A 12,960-nucleotide genomic window follows, 5' to 3' on the forward strand; every position below is an offset into this window, starting at 1 on the left:
ATCTTGCAAAGCACTAACCAATGTCGCCTTCTTTATATGATCATCTGTAACACCCTGAGCTTCCCATACAGCCTTCACAATGAACCAGAATTGGTCCGAGTCCTCATTTCCCAAGCCTTTGAACAAAGGCAGCTTCACTGTATTTTCCATGTTGAACTGTGGTGGAGGTGGAGGTGGTATGGGTGAAGCTGGAGGCGATGGTGGTGAGGTCGGAGGTGGTGTGGCTGGAGGTGGTATTCGCGGGAATCCTTGTCTTATTAAATGAATAGCACTTTGCGAAGAAACCTTCGTTATCTCTTCGTCATCACCTCACGAAGATGAAATCAATGGACTATACTCCGGACCCTTTTTTCCTTTGTTCCTCGTGGTCCTTTGAAAAAGCATCGCTCCGCCTCGCTGTAGCTGACTGAGGTATCGACCGCGAATTTAGTCACAAATCCTCCTATGACACAATCGAGCCAATGATCGACAACGTGAGCGATCTTGTCCTCAGATGCTTCCAATTTTTGTATTAGCTCTGGGGTCCAAACAATAGGACCGTCAAGTTTCCACCTTCCCTGGCTATCTGCTAGCTTCGCGATCCACTCGTATAGCTCAATTGGGAAGGAGCAGAAAAACATCTCGTGGATTTCTATATATAGGTATCTATCCAACCACTGTTCCTTTGTCAATCGCGGGTTGTTGTTCTCCTATGCCGCGAATTTGTGGATCTTCCTATCCAACCAGTCCCCAATCTCCTTCTTAATTGGATTCCAAGTGATATGACATCACACATATCTTATGCAGATTCTGGTCCTGGCAAACGGAACCATTTGTTGTCTTGAGGGGGCCTGACCCAGGTTCAGCGTTAATTAGCCAAACAAATTTCTACACTATTGGCCCTTTCGGCATCAGCCCGCTGGGCGCAGACTTAAGTCTCACCTGAAGTAGTATGGGGGGATGCTGGGACCAAGTTTCCACACCCTGAGATGGTTGTGATGTCATTTGATTCCCTTTATCCCTGCCTTCGCACAGGTTGCTTTGCTCTAGCACTTGCAAGACAAGCCCTTTATTCCGTCCTTCAATACCTCCGTGAAAGGGTATGATCGACCTTCACGCAGCCCTATCCTGTTGCTCAGGTACTTTTGCGCTGCTATTGCAGTGTGTTGTGTAGATTCCCAAATTAATCTAAGTGATGTGCTTATCTTATCAAATAATTATATTTAACACCGCGTAAACAGATAATCATAAATGTGTTCAATTATTCAACGTAATTGCATTCATTCGTGCATCACATAAGTATAATCAAGGAAATTCATACATAACATATCAAGATGCATTAACAGAACAAAGACACGGGAATTGCCGAATATTTCTCTTTATTAATATCTTCCAAGTGTTTACAAACTCTGTCCACCCTACGCACATAGTTGTAGGGGTCCACGCACTCAGCTGCGGACTTCTACCCTAGGCCTCTGCGTACTTAGCTACATAGCCTCTACCTACACTACGACCCAAGACTTAGACTTCTTACTTTAGAGCTACAACTCTCTTACCTTGTATGTCTCTAAAACTACTTAGATCTTAGCTCTTTTTATACAATCCCATGGTCCTCAAACCATGGGTAGATCTCTTACAGCCAAATTTACTTTACAAAACTAAGGGTGGACTACCCTTTATGACACATGACACCTTCGCGCTCCGCGACCACAAAATGTGGAGACTTTACAATTTTATTACAAAATTTGACTCAGACATGGGCTTTTAGCCCCAAAACTGCCCTTGAGGGATCCCATTCCCAACACCAATCTAGATCAGAATTACAGGGATGGAAAGAGGACTCATAGGGATACCACAAGACGCAATTTTAGACATTGGAAATCCCAAATTATAGAGATACAATAGATTCAATATGGATCCCCTACAAAGTGAAAAAAGGTGTGTAGTTTTTTTAAAGTTTTGCATAATTTTGGTTGAAAAATTAGTTTGAAGGAATTCAAAGGGCGTGGAAACTCATAATTGACAAAGTTACTACAAGAAATGCTTACTAATGGGGAAAGGGTAGTAAAGGAAACTCATGATGAGAACAAAAGAAATGGTAGTCATGATTTCAAAGACTCTAACATTGGATTGAAGAGCCACCATGTTCCAAAGATAGATATGAGGAAGTTTGATGGCAAGGATCCCGTAACATGGATACTACAGATGGAGCAATATTTTGATCTCCATAATGTGCAAAACACACAAAAGGTATGCATTGCAACTTTATATTTGGAACCAAATTAGTTTGTATGGTATCGATGGATTTTCTCTCATAAACAATTTGTCACTTGGGAAATTTTTACGGAAGAAATGATAGCACATTATGAGGATACAAAAAGCAACACCTTTTTTAGCCAATTGATAAATCTCAAACAAAAGGGTTCAATGATGGAGCACATTGAGGACTTCCAAAAATTTAATATAAGGGTAAAAGATATTCCAGAGGAGCATAGGATTGATGTGTTCATAGGGACTTTAAAGGATAACATCCAACATGAGGTTCTCCTTTGGGAACCTAATTCATTGGAGAAGGCATTCAGGTTGGCAAGAAAAATGGAAAGCAAAATTATGGCAACAAGGAAACCTACCACTCACAACTATAAAGATGGAAGTGTTGCTTCTCCTAGCCTTTCACCACCTACCATTAGGAGAGTTTTGATGTCTAAAATGGGCCTCGTAAGGAAATTATAAAATAATATTGGAAATAATAAAATAATTTTAGATTACATCATCAAAGAATTGTAGGGAAAAAAGAAAAACTATTTTTTTCAATTTGTATTTTCAACTTATCTCCCTATGGGTTTACTCAATTTTTGAGCGGTAACACTCATTGGGTGCAGAATTTGATTCCTCATCCAAGGAGTACCCATGTTGCATACTTTTGATGGAACCTGCTACACGAAAAATGAAAAATACATGAAAAAAAGTGATTGCAATAATGTTTTTTCCTGTATTTCTCATTTTTCATGTAGGAGGGTCCATTAGAAGTATGCAACATGGGTACTCCTTGGATGAGGAATTAAATATTTCATCCAACGAGTACTCCCACTCAAAATTTGAGTAGAACATTAGGGAGATAAGTTTAAAATACAAGTTGAAAAAGTAGTTTTATTATTTTATTATTTTTTAATCTTTTTACTTTTTTACTCCAAAAATGGTGATTCATCCCCCATGGTTGACATCATCATTTTGAATCCTATTGGCTCTTATAAAGTTTATTTTGGTTTTATATTTTTCTTAGGAGGCCCATTTTAGACCTCAAAATTCCCCTAATGAAGGAAGACACCACAACAATTGGAAGAAAAAAGAGCAAAAGGTATTTGTTACAATTGTGATAGAAAATACACTAAAGGTCATAAGTGTGCTGAGAGGAAATTAATTCACATAGATGGGGAAGAGGAGCAAGAAAAGGAACAAGAAACATCAAAAGAAGAGGATATACACCACGAACCAATCCTAGAGAAAGAAGAAATGAATCTGACCATATCTTGTAATGCATTGATAGGAATTACCGCTCCTCAAACTCTCAATATAGAAGGGCATATCAAGAATAAAAAGGTAATAGTGTTGATTGATTCAGGTAGTACCCATAATTTTATTCATTATAAGATAGTCAAGGAATTGAATTGCTTCCTATATCTAGCACCAGAGTTTCAAGTAATGGTTGCAAATGGAGGAACCATAAATTGCTCTGGAAAGTGCCATAACATCAATCTATCCATGGGAGAATATGTCTTGAATAGTGCAATGCTTTCCATTCCAATGGTTGGTGCAGATGTTGTACTATGAGTCCAATAGCTACAATCTTTGGGTATGATAGCTTTTAATTTTCAAGAACTTTTCTTGAAATTTTTTTTGGGAAGGAAAGGAAGTTGAATTAAGGGGTATCGAAGGGAAACTGGGAAATATAATTAGCTCTAATAGCATGACAAAGCTTCTAAAGAAAGAACAACAGGGCGTAATTGCACAATTATGTTCACTGGAGGTTCCCACATCGAAATCATCTATTTCAACAGATCTCCAAAACGTTTTGGATAATTATTCCAAGGTATTTGATACTCCCAAAGGCCTCCCACCTATTCATGATCATGATCATGCTATTCATTTGATTCCAGGAAGTGTTCCCCCAAACATTAGGCCTTACAGATATCCATACGCCCAAAAGAGTGAAATTGAATGTATAGTTGCAGAAATGCTAGAGGTTGGTATAATTCAACCTAGTCAAAGTTCTTTCCCTCCTCCAGTGGTATTGGTACACAAGAAGGATGGATCATGGCGCATATGTTCGGATTATAGGGAGCTCAACAAGCTTACTATTAAATATAATTTTTTGATTCATGTCATTGATGAATTATTGGATGAATTACATGGAGCAATTTACTTCACCAAGTTGGATCTTCGTTCAGGATATCATCAAATCAGAATGAAGACTGAAGACATTCCAAAAAAACATTTAGAACTCATGAGGGTCATTATGAATTTTTGGTTATGCCTTTTGGCCTTACCAATGCACCTTCTACATTTCAAGGTTTGATGAATTCCATTTTCAAACCCTTCCTTAGAAAATTTGTGTTAGTATTTTTTGATGATATACTAATCTACAGCAAGTCTTGGAAGGATCATGTTCAACATGTTGAAGAGGTGCTCAACCTGTTGGAGGAGAAACAATTATATGAAAAATGATCCAAATGTTTCTTTGGCGTACAAGAGGTGGAATATTTGGGTATTTAGTTAGCTCATAGCTCGTCTTATCATCCTCAATCTAATGGGAAAACTGAGATAGTGAACAAATGTTTGTAAGGATATCTTCGTTGCTTTGTATCTGATAAACAGACACAATGGGTCAAGTGGTTGCCTCTGGTTGAAAGGTGGTATAACACTTCCTTCCATACTGCAGCAAAAATGGCCCCATCTATGGAAATTTATGGATATCATCCACCATCCATCATAGCATCTTTAAAATAAAACTCTAAGGTTCAAGCAGTGGAAGATCACATCGAACATCAAAAACAAGTTCTCAAACTCTTAAAGGATAACCTCACTTTGGCGCAGAATAGAATGAAACAACAGGCAGGTCAACATCGTAGTGAAAGAAGTTTTGATGTAGGTGGTTGGGTAATTATACAACCATATAAACAAATGTCCCTCAAGCAAGATAAGAAGGATCATAAATTATCACCAAAGTATTATGGTCCGTACAAGGTGTTACAAAATATTGGTACTATGGCATACAAATTGGAGCTTCCTGCATCTTCTCAAGTGCACCTAGTCTTCCATGTTTCATGCTTAAAGAAGGTTATAGGTGAGAAGATCGCAGTTCAAACAATATTTCCAGAACTTAATGAGGAAGGAAAAATTATATTGGAACCGGAAGCAGTCACAAAAACAAGAAATCAATAGCTACGAAATTGATCAATTTTAGAGTATCTCATCAAGTGGAAGAACTTACCCGCTGAAGATTCCACATTGAAGGATGAGAATTTTATACAGAAGCATCCACAACTACTCAAGCTTTGAGGACAACACTTTTTTAAGGAGAGGGGCATGTTAGGTCCCTATACTACCAGTGAACCCCTTATTGTTATTAGTGCAACCCCTTTATTGTATTATTATGCCCATATAGTCCCCATGTTGTTATTATTATGCCACATAGAAGCCCACTATTGTTATTGTTGTGCCCCTACAATATTATTCTTATTTAGGCTCTGATTTTATTGGGACCCCTTAGACTCCTATATATAGAAAGGAGGTCTTTTCATTTGTATTATCCAAGAATTTTTCATTTGTGTAATGTAAAGGAGGTTTTCCCCTCGAAGAGGCTGATTTTTAAGTCATTGATCTATCTTTTCTATCTTTTTGTGAGCTTCTTTCATAACGAAGTGTTGATGTCCATCTCTCCTCCGATTGTGGATTGTGATTGCAATATCCGATAGGGCTGCAGAACCATATCCTTAACCACTATACCACCATTCTGCATGTGACCACTCAGCCCTTAACCGCAAGATAGGCGGGAATGATGGCGGAACCGCTGATTTCAACGGAACTGCCAGTTTTAACTGTGGATATTGGATTTAACTGGCAGTAGGCCAGATTTGGAGGAGAAAATTATGGAGAGACTGGCAGATGTCATAACTAAGGCAATTTTTTACCAAATGAGTTGCAAAAAGAGGCTAGATTACCATTTTTGGGCATTTTGAACTCATTGGAACAGGTTTTAGGAGAAAAGGAACACTTCTGGATAGGATTTTTGCAAATTGAAGCCTATGGGTGCTCTGGTCAACCAGAGTTATTATTTAGTTTATGCAAGAGTTTGAAGATGGAGATGACCTTGCAGGGGTCTTCCAGCCTCCATGTGCTTTCTGCAACAACCATTACAGCAGTGTTGTAGCTTTATTTCTTCTTTGTTCTATATGTGTATGGAGAAAGAGAATTGTTTAAGTACTTCAAGTGGATTGTAGTATTGTTTATGTTCTTGGAAGTTGGAGTATGGGGTCTTGGTGTAAGATGCTTGTGTTTGCTAAATATTTACATGTTTAACTGTAGTTTAACATGTGTATGGAGTGAGAAATTTTGTAGGAAGTTGTTTCTTTGAAGGAGAAATTAGACATTCCATTTTAGCAGCTTATGTACTCTTCTTTTCTTGATATTGAGCATAATGAGAAGGGTTCATGCCTTTAGAGATGATCCAAGGAGATGTCGCCCAGGAGGGGTGAACTCCTTTATCAATGGCTAGTGTATTAATTTTTTATGCATGCTTCCATTCAGTGTTTTGGTTTCATGTTTTAAGTTTTATTCATGAAACTAACTTAAGTAAAAACACATAAAATTCATGCTTTTACATGCTATTTTAGAGTCAAAACTCAAGCACATTTTTATATTCTGATGAGGTGAATTAGCACAGCACTACTAATCTGTCCCAATTCAAATCAAGTTGATCAATACTTTAGAAAAGTTGATTTACCAGTGCCTTTTGCAGAATAATGATGAATATGAGTAAGGGTTGTATTAATGGAAGAGTGTGAAGATTCTTGTGAAGTAGAAGATGAAGAAGATGGTGGAGAGGGTGGAGGCTTGTCTCCATTCCCATTACCTCCTTTTCCATTACCTCCTCCTGTAGAACCTTCTCCTTTGGAAGTTTTGGAACTTTCTCCTTGCAATCTTCTATTCCTCTCTTCATAGAGGACCTTCACTATCTCTATCATATCAAATAAAGTCTTTCTGAAGGTCTTCTCATCTCAGTCATGTTTGTAGGTTCTCCTTCATGAGACATGGTCTCTAAAAACTCAACTACAACTTCTGCAACTTGAGTATGTACTGGTGTAGAAGACTTTGGCAACCTTGATCTTCTTCCACTTGACCCAACTTTAGTGCTTCCAACCAGCTTCCCTTCTCCTCTTTTGAGTTTTAACGTTGTAAGCATGACATAAACTTGCAAACAATTAAATCCTTCTTTCACAAAGAAAATCTAGAAATCAAAAACCAGTGCTCTGATACCAACTTGATCTGAAATGGAGCAAATTAGTAATGTTGTGCTAATTCCCCATTTAGAATAAAACCCAAGATTCTTATCATTTTCTTATCATGAGCTTAAGGATTCATCATTTTTTCTTAATTAACTGCTTCCCATTAGAGTTTCTTATGTAAATGTTATGAATAATTTCACATAAAATAGATGTTGAATAGTAAAAAAATAACAGCAAATAACATCAAAATACAACACACAAGAAGAACATGATAAAGGAGTTCAACCCTCTTGGGCTACGTCTTCTTGGTCCAGCGCCCAGTGGCTTGGGCCTCCCTATTATGCTCAAGTTACAATAAAAGTGTGTTTATAATGTTCAAATGCCTGTGAAAACTATCTCAATGAGTTCAGAATGCTCAAAAATGGCTTTCTAACCTCTTTTTGCATCCCATTTGGATAAGAACTGAAGAATTTATTACTTCTAGTTCTCCCACTATGTGTTCCATAAATTTCTCCAAAACCAGCAGAAACCCTCATTTCAACTCCAAAATCTGCTAACCGAGTGAATATTTCACCGCATCGTGCGCCATAACATGTCGGCCATATCGCAAATCGCAATTGGTGAACTTCAGCTCGCTGAAGGTCATGTTAACATGACGGAACACTACGATTGGGATATCGATGGACCCGACGGGAGTTTTCACTGGAATTTATAAACACCTCGCATCTGGGTATTTTATTGCATTTCGCAGTTCGACGGAGAACCAACAGCAAACTTTTTCTTCCTACGACATGTGTTTTGCAATCCGCGAGTTATCACATCGCAACCTAGTAACTGTCGGGGGCCGATTCTGACCTGTTCTCCCCTCCCCGATCTACAATTGTGATTTGCGATGGCCTTATCGCATCACAACCCTGAACCTGTTGAGGCCGATAATGCCTTTTTTCCTATGACTTGCGATTTTCGATATGCGAGGTCCAATGGCAAGTTGCCACTTGGTGCCTCCTCATTCGCTGAAGGACTTGCCTTGTCATCCAATTATGCCATGTAGACAAGTCAAACTTGAACTTTGACTTTCTCTAACTTCTACATACAGACTCATATTTGAGTGTTGTTTGCACCATTGGATTTAGAATGATTTTCTCTTTGATCTGAAGCTAAATTGATCAAGATACTGACACTTTGATTTTTTAGCATAATTTTTAGCACTTGATCAATTGAAATGTGTTTGATTTCTTTTGCGAATTATAACGAGGATCAATTATCTAAATTCAGACAACTATTATCAGACACACAGTAAATTTAGGAAGAGATATTTGAGTTATGTGTAAATTAATACATCATGGTTCCTTGCATGAAAGAATAAATAGAGTTCCTTCCATGAAAGAATATATAGAAAAATGGCTACAACAATCATTAGGAGAAATCATTAATCCTCTATAACTATCGAATCAATTGAGAAAACAACCTTTCATATAGCCTTATATATCAAACACTTCTTCAACAACAAGAGATGGATATTTCCACACTTGATCCTTCTACAATTTTATGAGTATTATTTTTCTTCTAAGTCAATTCCTTTCTATCTTCTTCATCTTGTATTATTATGATTTTATTGAACCGTCACATGCTTTTTAAATCCAAACCCTAACTGTATTTCCTCTCTCTTTCATCCAGGTAACCTTTATCATTTGAGTCCTATTAGGGGGGAAATACACTTATTTTCAAAATTAAGTAACACGATTTTTTGATTGTTCTTTAGGCACTTAACTCTACTTTGATACTTCAACTCTGAACATTATTTTTTGACTCTCTCAAAGAGCTTATTTCAAGAAATCATCTCATTAGTGGTTATGAAACTCTAATTTCCAAGTAAGAAGTAAGAATATCATTGATGCTTTCCTATTCTCTTGTGATTCCAAATGCATGATATCATTTTATAGTTATTTGTATATGTGGACCAATATTTTCTATTTCCATCTATTGACTTTGCTTCATAAATTTTTCCTCACATATGTTTATGGATTCCAATGTGGAATGAGAGTATGGATTTTTAGTTTATTCTTTATTTTATTTTCTTTCCAAAGAACAACTCCTCCACCCACAAGTGCATGATTTAAATGTTTTATAATTTGGTATTCAATTTTTATATGAGTATTATTTTTCTTCTAAGTCAATTCCTTTCTATCTTCTTCATCTTGTATTATTATGATTTTATTGAACTGTCACATGTTTTTTAAATCCAATCCCTGACTGTATTTCCTCTCTTTTTCATCTAGGTACCCTTTATCATTTGAGTTCTATTGGGGGGGAAATACATTTATTTTCAAAATTAAGTAACAAGATTTTGTGATTGTTCTTTAGGCACTTAACTCTACATTGATACTTGAACTCTATACATTATTTTTTGACTCTCGCAAAGAACTTATTTCAAGGAACCATTTCATTAGTGGTTATGAAACTCTAATTTCCAAATAAGAAGTAAGAATATCATGGATGTTTTCCTATTCTCTTGTGATTCCAAATGCATGATATCATTTTATAGTTCTTTGTATATGTGGACCAATATTTTCTATTTCCATCTATTGAATTTGCTTCATAAATGTTTCCTCGCATATGCTTATGGATGACAATGTGGAATGAGAGTACGAAAATTCAGTTTATTCTTTATTTTATTTTATTTCGAAAGAACAACTCATCCACTCACAAGTGCATGAGTTAAATGTTTTAATCTTTGATATTCAATTTTTATATGTGTGTTCAAATACAGGAGAATGGCCTCTTGAAAAATGTAGAGGGAGCTTTTTCCTTTTCGGGAAGAAAGATAAACAATAGGATTTATAGGGTGATCTCAACCCTTGGTGAAAAGGTGTTGCCCCTCAATTCCTTCCAAGCACAAGGAATTGAGAGGAATGGATGGGAGGTTGTTACCTGAGTCACAACAAATGGTGAAACACTTGTATGACCCTTAAATAATTGTGTATGCACAAGAATATCCTTGAATCACATGTGATTGATGTGCCTTTAAGATGCATTTTTCCTACCATGAGGGTACCACTGCTAAGAACTATTGAATGTTCAGTTGCCTAACTTCTCTCTTCCTCATTTTGGTTGCAACTTAGGGATGAGTAGAAGGGTATAAAATTTATCAAGAGCCTGTGTATTCACTTATAATTTGGTGCAACAAATAGTGATGCTTTAGGATATTAAATAATAAAGCATTAAAGATGAGTTTTTGTTATTAGAACCACTCATAGCAAGCATCCATAGCCCTGAAAAAATCACCTCAGAATCACAAACATTGTTTAATTGCTAGTGAACTTCCACATCCCTGGAAATTTTTATTTTATGTCTTGGTTGCTTAGGAAACCATTCCCAAACCTTTATCTTTTATTCATTGACATTTTTAATAATTTTCTTCGTTGATATCAATTTGCCACAAGGTAGATGAGTGGATCCTAAATGGTAGCCAAGGTGATCCCTTGGGAAACTTTAAAGGTTGCTTGTTATAATTTTGTCTCCCTAACATGACTGCTTGAGCTTGAGCCTTTAGATATGGATGAGGCCATGATTAAGATTTCACACGATGTTATGAGGCTTCTCAACTAGATCAGTACTTGGATACATGTCCACTCAGCATTACCATAATTCTGAGAGTGTTCGCCACATAGCAGTGATAATATTGTCTTTAGGAAGAATTGGGATTGTGATATTCTAAGGAATGGTCCCAAACAATACACACAAATTCATGTTCTAACCTATGTTATTCTTGAAGGAATTCATTATGTAAATAAATCACATGTCAAGCCACTGAAAGTAATTCATCATTAAAACAAACGTTTATTTATGTACAAGAGGGACTACGTTAACAACAAATGAACAAAATAAAGGAAATAGGAATGAAATTTGCAATGAAAAGTGAAGTTTATTCATGTACAAGTAACAATTTTCATGGTCGTTACACAAAACAGGGGTACAAAATCATTGGTGCATCCATTAGCTTTCAAATTTCTTTCTAGACTAGTGGAATTAGTATAGGATGTGCTTAAAGGAATTTATGTTAAAAAATCATGACACCTTTCCTTATTGGGATGATGAAGTGTATAGTATGGGTCTCAGGTGTTTTAAAATATTCATTGATCCAAATGGATATCAATGGACATCCACCTACTCCAATATTGTTATAGACATATTTGGGCACTGCAACCCCAATCATATATGTCCATAAACCAAGGGCTTATAAGTCCCTAAAAGTGTTGTTTCATACCCTAAAGGAGCAAGGCCAGTTGATTACATCATCTCCCAGAAGTTTTCCATGAAAAACCACATAGAACTGGTCAAAGCAAGACCATACAGACTGCCTAGTGCAAAGGGTGCGATGCATCTCACCTGCCACATGCAAAAAGTGCAATGCATACTGGAAAGCCCTTCTGTAGGGTGCGATGAGCGAGAGCAGACAAATGGCACAAGCAGTTTGCTAGTTGGAGACCCTGAGATCTTCTAGAAGCTGCTCATTTGACACTTGCCTCCCTGAATTCGCCCAGGGATGAGTAAGAGATCATGAAATATCCAAGTGGAACCAAGAACTATCAGAGAGATGACACTAATCAAAATCCCAGAAGCTGACTCACCCCACTACAAATATCTATAAATGGATCCCTCATCCTAGAGATCCAAAGGTTGGAATTTGGTAATTTGCAAAGAAGTGTTGTTGGTTTATCTTTGAAGACATTGTTGGGTGATCTTGCTTTCTATGAGGTGAAGAGGGCTTTCAAGCTAGGAGGATGGCACTGGGTCAGACCAAGTGGTTGTAATCCTCTCTTCTACTACTTTTACTAATAAATCTATTTGAGTTTTCCTCCATATTCTTGTGTGTCTCTGAATATTGTGTTGATATATGCAATTGTATGGTCAATATATATCTGATCCTATATTGTTTACAGTGATAGATCTCTATGCTTTGATGGTATTATGCTGCTGTGAATCTACAGGTGCTCTTTGAAGCGAGACAAGTAAGGAAGCAGTGGCGAGATTCTGTCAAAGGAGAAAGGAAACAAGTAAGGAGCCAAGCGGAAGACTAAGGTTGGTACTCTCTGCTTCTTTCTCATCTCTCTCCCATAAAGGAAAAACAAGTGACTTTAATCTGTTTGTTTCTAAGATAGCTACCCATCTTAGTGGGACTAGCAGTTCTGAATAGACACTAGATTTCCTGGTAACAAAATGGTGACTCCACTGGGGAGAGATTAGTTTGATTGCTTGTCTCTATTTTTTTTATTCATAAACCACAAACAGAGCATGAAGTTAAGCTAGCTAGCCTTCGAACTACATTTGCTATGCAAGTGCAAAGTAGATCAATGCTACTTCAGTCAATCTCTGGGTTTGTTTATGAACTGAACAATTGACTTGCAAACATCCTAAGTGCCCTAGAGGTAGCTTGAGTAACCTCATTAAATCAACCCCTGTACTTTTTAGTTAT

This window comes from Pinus tabuliformis, chromosome 5_2 (assembly GCF_031772625.1).
Source record: "Pinus tabuliformis cultivar Carrire ecotype Pingquan chromosome 5_2, CPIR1, whole genome shotgun sequence".
Classification (NCBI taxonomy): Eukaryota; Viridiplantae; Streptophyta; class Pinopsida; order Pinales; family Pinaceae; genus Pinus; species Pinus tabuliformis.